Genomic DNA, 11279 nt, shown 5'->3' with positions numbered 1-11279 from the left:
TTTGGTATTAACAACAGAAAACCTGAGACACACGGGTTAAGGCAGGTTGTGGCCCGTTAAAGCCTTAATATAAATGAAAAACACGTCAGGTGTTTACATAGAGACTCAAAATGGTTTGTTTAAAAGTGACACTAAAACAACGTGAATATTCACAAGTGAGAGCTTGTTTCACCAACAAAAATGCAATTTTTGTGAATTTTTGTGTGCGTGACAGTAGCTGCACACGCTCATCTTTGTCTTCAAGCCTTTTTGTGCGCAAACAAATTAAAGAGTGTACACACCAACACATGCTCACACATTATACGCTCCACAGGGTCTGGGCTTGTCTTTACAAGTTTATTAAAAACGTCTTGTTTCATATCAGGCTCTCCCAGCAATGAAGCATATACCCTAATATATCACACTATTATTGTAGGTAATTAAGTCCAAAACTTGGTGTTATACTGTGCCTGTTGTGCATAAGCAAAATTGACCATTTTAATTGCAAAGGAAATATTTGCTTGCACTTTATCTAGCGTGAAAGATAGTATTACTCTTCTTAATACTGAAGAAGGAGGAGGACCCTGTGAAGATAGCACAGGCATTCATTATACTAACAGTCCCCTTTAAAAATGAATGATAATGAGTCACAACAGCTATTTACTTTGCTTTAATGCTGTGGCAAGTAGCTAGCAAGACCCCCCTCCTTCCTGCAAATCCCCCCACTGCCGCCCAAAGCTTTTTAAATCTTCAGACTTGTTACACTGCAAAATACAACACTGCATTAAAAATTTAAGCGATATGAGTCAAGTCCTGAGGAATCCTCCTCCTGCTGATTATCCTGCTAATCAGTGCAACACAGCAGCTGTTTCTACTGCTGCTACTGCTGCCTGTCATGCTCCTTCACTCGTTTCTATTATGGAGGGAAAAATACCACAACATCCTCATCCATCAGTAATGATTTTAAATCTTATACTCAGTCTTTCCCTTCCTGTCTGCTCCTGTCTTTGTCTCTTCTTCTCTGCCTGAACACAGTGCACTATTTGTCACAGCGAGCCCAATAACCTGCGTCTCTCTTTCTCCCTAACAGATGAGTGTGGCCTGGAGGAGTAGGGCTGCCATTCATCCAGATCTGTGCCTGTTCCTGCCGTTTAAACCCGAGCAGGCTCGACTAATGCTCCTGCCTCACTTCTCTGCCGCGCTGCAGCTTTATAGGCTTTGTTCGAGGCAGCTCCTTTATTTCCCCCTCTATCCATCTTTTTCATGTTTTCACCTCCTAATTTTCTCCCCCCACTCTTTCTGACTCACCTCGCCTCAGCTTCATTTCTGGCCTTTCACCAGCTCCTTCAACCTCTTTCTCCCTTTCTCCTGTGTTTTCTTTTACCTCTTTTACCTTTCACATCCCTACTTAGCAATTGCTTTCTCCTTCTCCTTCTCCTCCTCCTCTTGTAAAAAAAGAAAAAACGAAAAGTCGGTGGCGTTGAGCCGAGGAGGACACACTCCACTTAGATAAATATCCCCATCGCTCTGAGCAGAGCCAGGGAGATTTATTCATCCGCCGAGCTGGCAGAAAATTGACTTGTTTCATGGGGGCAGGCTAGTGACGCATCGCCATGAGAGGCAGAGACAGGAGGGAGGAAGGGAGATAAAGAATGATAAAGAGAGAAGGGGGGAGAGAAAGGAAGGAAAGAAACACGGCGGAGAGAAACAAGGAGAAAAAAAGGAGAAAGAATAAGGCGATTTAGAGAGTGGGGAGAGAGAAAAACGATAAAGAGAGACGAGAGAGTGATGTCCCTCCCCTTGTACCAGAGGATAAAGCCAGTGGGGTGGTGAAACAGTGATGAGGGAAATAGTATCGCTGACATTTATATAAGAGGATATTGATGAAGCAGAGACAATAGCAGACTCAATCCACTCCTCCTCTTCCTATTTTAGCCCCTTTGTCGTGCGTACCACTTCTCACTCTTCCTCTGCTTGTCTCTTCTCCTCTGTCTCCTTCAAATCTCTGTCATTTGGACTGACGAAACACTGTTATTGGCCACTACATCCTCATTGAGAGAGAAGGGTCACAACCTTGGGTGACTTAAGACTACAGCCACCAATGCATCACAGTGATAATCTCTTATTTTCTCCCTCCTCTACCACATACACACTCCAGCCAGCGTGCAGCAGCAACAGCAGCACAGACGTCCCTTAACAGAAAAACTACAGTGTTCCCATGTCTCATATCGAGTCCATGCTAACACAGCAAATAGAGAGGAGACGAATGCTGCCTCCCCTCGGCTTTGCTGAAGAGGTGTAGTGACTGGAGGTGTATGTGTTTATGTGTGTGTGTGTGTGTGGGGGGGGGTAATGTGTGTGTTTACTTTGTGTGTGTTTGTGTGTGCATGTGTGTAGGTGCATATGTGTTCTGGGAGCGATGGGGCGTGGAGCATTTCTGCTTGTATCAGCACATGGGCTGCACCGAGAGAGAGGTGTACAGGGGGAAAAAGATGGGGGAACTGGGAATCTGTGTGTGTGTGAATGTGTGTGAGAGAAAGAGAGAGAGAGAGAGAGAGAGAGAAGGGGTGGGGGTGGCTAACAGGGAGTGGAGTATAATTTAGTTGCACCGAAGCTCAAGGCTCATGTCAACCTTGGATAGAGACCCAGGTTGATAATTTGAATTGGGAATTAAGTCACCAATCAATGGTTATACTTATGCTGAATCAGTGGTTTATTAAGGGAACAGAACTCAATCATGTGATTGTGTATGTGTGTGTGTGTGTGTGGCTGTGTGCACATGTGCAGGTGCATCTAAGAAATACCACTCTCCTTTTCTGTGTGATCACATGCAGATGTTTTATACCGTATTTGTCTGTCAGTAACATGTAAATGCACACACACATGGAGGCCTTCACTGAAAAGGTCCAGCCTACTCAGAGGTCAACAAACAAGTCATCTACACTAAATGACAATACACTGTTTGTCACTGCTGTCCAGAATACACTGACTGTCATGTGATTTGTATAGTTTCTGATCCACCATCTCAGTGGTTAAGGTTTGGTTTTGTATGGACACAAGAACTACTTAAAATAAAAGAAACTTTGTGGTCATGGTTAAAGGAAGAGCTATTTATTTAAAGTTTAAGGAAAGTTCAGTCAAAGGCTAACCTGTGCTTTAATAACCAAGCTTTTCAAAAGTTCTGCTGCCAGCGCCATTACAATATGTGACTTTTTATAACAAATATATAGGAATTTTGTCTACTACTACTAGTTGACTTCTAGTGGCTGTGGTAATAATGACCCGAGCAATAGTCTTCAATGGTAAAGATCAACCAAGTCCACATACAACAGGGACAAGGACGGGGTGTTGTTTCCCATTGTTGTTTCCCATTTCAAACCAATAGTCACATTTGTTATTTTAGTATTTTTACTCAAACACAATCTTTTCCTAAACCCAACTAAGTAGTTTTTGTGTCTAAACCTGGCTGTATGTTTATTATTGCAACCATGACGATAAAGGTCCAGGGCATCATAATGGCCTACTGAGATGACGAGGAGGTGGGGTAAGGTCCTACAAACCCACATTGATGGTTTTGATAATAACTGATAATGGTCACTGGATGGTATAATAATATTCAAAGTGGTTGAATAGACTAGAAAGGAGGCTCTAAACCATTTGTATTGTGATTGTTTCTAGCTGTAGTCAGAGTGGATATAACCTGGTAACCTAATAAAAGTATTACTGTCCACAGAAACTTGACAAATTACTGCAGCATTATTAGTGTCTCTACTGTCCACTTGTACACTTGGTGTGTTCTTGACACATATTTCAGCCAAACTATGTCTACATAAAGCTTCTGCTTGTTCTAAGTGTGAATAGCTGTTCAAAGCCAGTGTTAGCAAACACTTTTGAATGTGATAATAGTCACTGCGCTAGCAACAAACTGAAGCTTTATATTATGCTGCGTTGTGCACTGTCAGCGGAACAAGAAGAACAGGAAAAACTTCCATTACACTGAACTGGCAGTGTTAATGCATCACTGCAAGATGGTTACCCCAACTGCTAACGGTGTAGTTGTATAGTTCAGTATCCTAAATTAGCTTTTGTTGGGTTACATAGGTATTGGCAGATTAATAACAACTAATAATCTTTCTTAGCAAAATTGAGTTTTGTATTAGCTAGCTTATTTTCTTTGCTTATCCTTTGGGAATGCACTGTATATGCACATCACTGTCCTTTGTATATCCAAGTTTACTCTTTAACTACTGTATTTTATTTATTTATAAAAACCATTCTTGTTTTAGGCTATGCTCCTCATTTCCAGAGCTCATACTTAATAATGACTCTGAAATATGAGTGTTTTTACATCGCACCTTCTGCCTGGGACCATTAGCAGCTTGAATTAAGACTCAACATTTGGTTCATACTCAGGAATTAAAATCGCTGCTGCAAAATTTGTCTGTCTGTTAAACTGTCTGTCGGTGTTTTTACAGGTGTTTTAGAGCCTGATGTGATAATCTCAATGAGAGGTTTTAGACTCATGTTAGTCATTTTAACTGTTATTTTCTAGATAGGTGTTGGATTGTTGTGAGGCATCTTAAGTTGATTTCAGGATGTATTATTTTATATAAATGTATGAAAAGTTATATGCAATCTTACACATGACAGTTTTTTCATTATGATTTTGTGACGTGTTCTTGAGACTTACTGTAGGCTGCATGTATATATTTTTTCTTGACTATTTTATGCTTCCTATACTCAGCTGCTGTTGCTGCCTGTCTCACACAAGACATTCCTGAAAAAGACATTATTTAATCTCAGTTAGGTTTTCCTGGTTAAATGAAGAATAAATAAACTAAACTGCAGATCTTATTATACATTTTAGCTAGTATCCAAAATGTACTGAGGTTTGATATTCAGCAGTACTATACCTCCCCTCTGATCTAACATGCCCAAACTATAAACCACCATGGAAACAAACAACTTATTACACATACCAGTTTGAAATTACCTCTGGTTTTCTTAAGGGACTGGAAAGTGTGTGTAATTTCCACATATAAGTGTGTTTGTACCTCTGGAGTCTGGGTGAATGTGAGTGGCAGGCGTGTTGGAGAGGCACCGTGACCTTCTCTCTCCGGATTGTAACTCAATCAGAGCTCAAGGCGTGACACCGTAACCCTGCGTGGCAGGAAGTGCCCTGGCTACACCGCTCTGCTAATGCCTTCACTAACGGCCATGACTGCACTGCACTCATGCCCCCTTGGAAAACAAAGCTGAACCTCTACCAGTTCTTTGTGAATGAGAGATAAGCTGGTTTTTCATGATTCACCACAAAATGTATGTTCAGGATGCCAAGTTCACAGGTTACCAGCTCTCACATAACATGTTCATTACAGGAATTAATGATGCTCCTGTGGCAACTGGATTAAGAGAGTATCTGCTTTCCTTCCAGGCATGCTCTTTTAAAAAGTCCTTTGGAAACAATATGTATTAACCACGATTATTTTAAATGGCCTGTAAATGGACAATGGCCACTTTAAAGAACATGAGGCTTGGTGTGGATCTTTCTCAGACTATAAGGTGGCATTAGGTTAGGTCAGTAACACTTGTAGATGTTTAGATAAGGGAAGCTAGCTAATTTGATTATGTGGAGTTTATCACTGACTCTAAATGGTGGAGGCTGGCTGTGTTTCAGCAGCTGCTGAGAGGAACCACACAGATTATGTTGCTGTGCTTACAAACACCTGCATATCCACCGAGTGGGGTTGTGTGTGAGTGAGTGAGTGAGTGTGCCTGGTACTCACAGTGTGGGGACCAAAGCCTGTTTACTAACTAACAATGTGGGGACTCGACCGTCCTTACTGGTCCCCGTCATGTAAATCATTGAATTTTAGGGACACTTGGTTTAATGTTAGGTTAAGGGTTACTAGGCAAGTAGTGGGTATGGTCATGGTTAAAGGCAAGTTCTTTATAAAAATCACACTTTTTAAATTTTAATTGTGTTTTTAAATTAATAATAAATATTCCTATTTGTGTATTAATCACTAAGAAGCCATTCATAGAAAAAAGGTTTTGGGTTAATAGGATGTGAGAGTTCCTTTTTTCCTTTCAACTAGCTTTTTAATATATAAATAAGATCTCTCCTGGATCAAGACCATTTATTGAACAAAGCTACAGATCACATATTAAAAAAAAAACAGGTCATATAGCTTTAATTTAAAAGGAAATTCCTAAATCATCCATGCACTGTGGTCTTTAACAAATTTGTTTCTCAGACAAGAGTAAATTGTGCATTTGTTAGGAATTCTCTTCAGCTGAGGATTAATACACATTTGGAACTCTTGTAAGTATTTACAGTGTATATGAGACTGACTGATAGTAAAGTACAGTGCAGATGTAGGTGCATGTCACCCAGTGAAACACTGTAGCTCACTGATCTGTTTAAATAGTTTTAATTTTATTTTAATTTTATTGACAACAATGTAGTTCTGTGGTACAAAGGAATCAGAGATACCAGTATTTTGCTACATAAACAATAGCCTACTTGCTAGTAGGATCAATTTCATATTGGTTTAGGTCTTTTCAGACTATTACCAGATATATTTTTAACACAATACTAACTGTGCCTCTTTATTGACTTACTCACTCTAATAAGCCTTCAGGTCTGCAGTTGTTAATACTAATAAGCGGTTAATGTATGGATTGTGGCCCTAATGCTCTGCAACACTTTTTCATATGGTACTGTAAGTGGTTGAGCTGTCTATTGGTGTGGTCGTCCTATTAACCATAAATAAAGGTATTGGTTTTAATTCATGGACCGTTTAAAAAGTAAATTAAATTCTGTTCATTTAACCATGAATGATTAAAATAGAAAAATGTAAAATATTATCATCAGGAAACCATAGCAAATCACTCACCAAACTCTCAGGTCAAGTGTAAAACTCATTTAGTGCTTCATGTACGCTTTGTCTAGTACTGCACTACTATTTAAATTATGCAAAGGTTGTGTGCAAAAGTAGATAATCAGGCCATTCTGTTTATACATGTGGTGGAACAGGTGCAGTTTTTCAACAACAGCAGCCCATTCTGATTGCTTTTCTGTCTAAGTCAGAAATCGTGAGAGGGGATGAGGTCGTTCCAATGAGACCAACAATCGTAACCTTGCTCGTAAACACTGAGGTGCCACGGATAAATAAAAACACGTCGAACACGGAGATGGAGAAGTCTGGTGTGCTGTGCATGGCCAACTGGCCTCTGTGTGCTATTTCAGTCTCCTGTCCGTCTTTGGTGAATGTGCATGCAAAGCTTTGAATCGGATTACAAGCACAACTGCCGAGAAAATACAGAGCACCCACTCCCTGATACTTGTGTTTGTTATCATGTCTGGTGTTGGGGAAAGGGATTAAAGACAGGTCAGAGATCAGGGCGGTGGGATTTCATGGCTAACACAGAAACTGAGCCACTTGTGAGAGACCGTGGCCTGTCAAAGGTGTAAAAACAAAGAATATCCCAAATGGACACACTGGACAAACAGAGGGGAAAAACCAGGGATGGCTTCAGAGAGAAAAGAGAAAGAGCATGATGTGTCTGATGGAAGGCTTTGAAAAACAACAAACCAAGATATTTCAACAGATAAAACAGAAAAAAACTGCATCCACCAACTGTAAAAATGTTAATATTATTTACTGTCCTTATTTCCTTATCCCCATTCTCCCCCAGATTTGCATGTGTTTGAGCGTTCCATTTGTCTTTGGTGGTAAACACAATTTAATATTAGAATAAATTACAAATGGAAGACTGATGCCTGGGATAGATTTTTCTTGCGGGAACTTCAGACTGCTCCAACATTAATGTCCCTTGCCACCATCGGAGGCATAAATCTCTTTTTCCCTCTTTTTGCCTTGAATCATATAGGGATATTGAATTACTCTGCTGCTCCACACACATAGAGGCATTGTGCATTACGCTGACTGATAAGCTGTCACCAGCAGTTTAACTTAGAGACATTCAAAGAGTAATACACCAGTTGAGGATAAACTAACCCCAGTCCCCTTAGAGTAAACTATAGTGCTGTCACGGTGAAAAATACAACGGGGGCATTTCATATAACATGCAGCATCTGGCATCTGAAAATAGAGGAAAATACCTCTGAACAATGCTTGGTTTATGGCTGTTTTCATACCAGGCGACAGTTTTACCCTTGAACATAAGGGAAAGCTTGGATCCCAGAACCATATAAAAAGCTGATATACAAGCTCCACTGTAATCTTTTGACTCTGGAGGATGGATTATACCAGTTTTTAATCAGAAAACATAGATTATGAATTTAAAACTATGTCTTTGGTTTTATTATCAGTAAGTATTTCTGTATTTCTCCTTCCTACAATGTGGTTACATTCTGCTCATGTGAGTGCAAACCTTCTTAACTCCTGTGATGGATCAGTCTTTTTTTTATCTCTTTACCATATTTATGAGAGGAGCTAAAGGGCCCTTTCATGCTACAATCTGGGAACAACCATTAACACTTGGAGTTGGACCAATGGGAGCAAATCGTCTCTCACTCGTCGTCGTTGGCATGAGAGCGGGCCGATCCATCACAGCAGGTTTGGCGGCGGTGAGACTTGTGGTACTGTGTGCCCCGGTGCTTCAGGGTGGTCTGTCCAATTCAACATCTGCATGAAAGACTCCGGCAGAGCAGCTGTGTACAGGGCTGCGTGTGCGTGTCCCCTGCTTGTTTTGGTGCTTAAGTGTTGCATTGTTACTGTCTGGCCTCTAAATGGGTAGAGACTAGAGACAATATTACACCATTAATAAAGCATTGCTTAGATTAGCACAGGAAGAAAGGAAGAGGGAGGGAGGACACTTAGTGGGGATTGCAATGCTTTATTTTTCTTGTATCTTTCAATTTATGGGGCTGAAAATCAATAGTTACATAAGAACAAAGGCTGAATGTGAAAATTTCTGGCATAGCTCCAGTGGTGAATATTTTGTGCAATTTATAACAAAACATTACACTACTAGGATTTGTCTGTGTGTAATTTTGTATGTCTGACTTTCACAAATTAAAAAGAAGACAAACACGCTGATGAGACAGGTGTGAACATTTATAAAAAGCTTCATGCAAATTAGGCCACCATAGACCTCAGAATTAGTCTTTGTGTCAATTCAGTTAGCACATACATGAAGCCAAAGAGAAAATTCCAGATGACTCATTTGCATCTTAACCACCATGTTCAGGATTTCGCTGCCAGGTTTTCTTAAAAAACACAGTGATATGTAATGTCCATAGAGGGGTTATCTTTGAATATTACTGCAAAGGATTAATTCAGTGCCATTAAATCCATGGCTTGGCATGACAAAGAGACGCTTAAAGGTAAGGCCGTAAAAATGTGATATAGCAAAGGACTGCCACTGACTGAGAGGCCGAGGGAGGACATAAACAAGACGGATGCCTGTCCCCTTTAATATAACATAAAGACGGAGCTGGAGAAAATAAAACACCCCATTGTAATGAAATGCATTTACTGCAGCATAGGCTTGAAATCAGGCAGAAGTGAGCACAAATGTCAAAAGAGCTCTCCTGTTGAGCAGAGCGGAAGAATTAAGAAGCCTGATGTCTAATCCATTTCCTGTGAAACCGGCGATGTAGGGGACGTCAGACAGAGTTAAAGGGGATTCAGTGAAAGCTGTTGGAGTGGCAAGATGCTGAAATATGGCACATTTGGTTTCCTCTCTCCCCCGGCACTGGGCCCTTGGAATAATTAGAGCCTAATTCTGTCTAATTAACGGACTCAATTACTCCTGAAGAAAGCTCATCAAAAAGATGGCGGGAAAGCAAAGAAGAGAATGGTAGCATTTTTTCTTTAATTAATGAACTGAGTTGAATAACGGCCATGGAATTAAACATTTCCCCCAATGTGTATGAATTGCAAATTGGAGCATCGTTTTTTTTTTCTGAGACGGGAGCCCAGGGGCTAACGCTGCTGTCAAATAGCTCTCTAAAAAGTCAAAGCGCCGATGCAGCACTAACAAATTACTTAAGATTACCATCTTTAGCACATGCGGAGGTCCTAACGAATAGCGATGAATTAATATGCCGTCTGTGTTCCAGCGCTCCCATTGGCTATGAGTTTCACTGATCCTAAAAGAGCCAATAAAGCAGGAACCAGCGTGAACTTTATGGAACACTTTTCTTCCTGTACAATTGGTTGTCTGTCGATTGCATATTTCACATCCTTGAGACTTTGATAGAAGTCTTGTTAAATTACTCAGCTGAGATAGAGCTGTGCATACACGAGTGTTTTCAGGGGTTGAAAACTTTTTATGTGTTATCAGGGCCGTGTGTGTCTGTGTGTGTGTGCGCGCAAAGTACTGTGCTGTGCTCAGCAGCTTTAAGGGCCCAAGGGTCGGCTAAGCTAACTCACTGCCTCAGCACTCTTTAGCTCAGCTCCTCAACACATTCGCTGAGGCACTGGGAAACAAACGCCCAATATTATCACCCATATGTAGACAAGGAGAGCAACACAACAGCACAGGAGACGTGTTGTTATTCTCAGTGTGGCCACTGCTTTTCTGCAGACTGACAGCTCTTTTGCAGTTTATAGTATATGATTTTAATTAATTCAATGTGTGTATTGATTTTTTGGGGGTTTGTAATTTTCGTTAAAATGTAATGTGTGTACAGTACAGCTGTAACTTTGGTAACTTCACTGTCCTGTATCTTACTCCATCTGGACTCAATTTTCCTGTTAGACCCTTGGGGAAGTCCATGTACTGCAGCTGAACCCGAATCATCCTTCTGTGGCCTTGAGTTTGATTCCTGGCTGTGGTGCTCAAATACACCCATCAGTGTTTAATGGAAAGGAAACTCCCAGAATACACACGAATGACTGAATCTCAAACAACAATAACAACAAAATTATTTTAAATGAAAATTCAGCATCAGTGGTGTTAAATGTATCCAGAAACAAAATCCCCCAGTCAGCACTATTTTCTGCTGTTGTGGTTTCATGCCATGATAGTGTCTTTTGTTGTAAGTAGGTAACTTACAGTATATTAGAGCATAAGAACATAAAGTATTGTTATTTCATCGTTAGCAGTGAAGTTTGTGCCAGTGGGCTTCATAAAAGAACAAAGAGTAAACAACTAATCAAAGTGAACAGGATGCATCTTCAAGGTTTTTAATGTCAGTTCTCTCACTGACTTCTATTACAACAAGCTCATAAGGAAATTAAAAAAAAATTCAAACTGAAATATTGTGCTCCATGAAACACTAATTTCCTTTAAACAAAGTAAACTTTAGAAATGTTTATCTCACA

Source organism: Monopterus albus, unplaced genomic scaffold (genome assembly GCF_001952655.1).
Source record: "Monopterus albus unplaced genomic scaffold, M_albus_1.0 scaffold29.1, whole genome shotgun sequence".
Taxonomy (NCBI): Eukaryota; Metazoa; Chordata; class Actinopteri; order Synbranchiformes; family Synbranchidae; genus Monopterus; species Monopterus albus.
Note: the sequence above shows the minus strand (reverse complement) of the source record.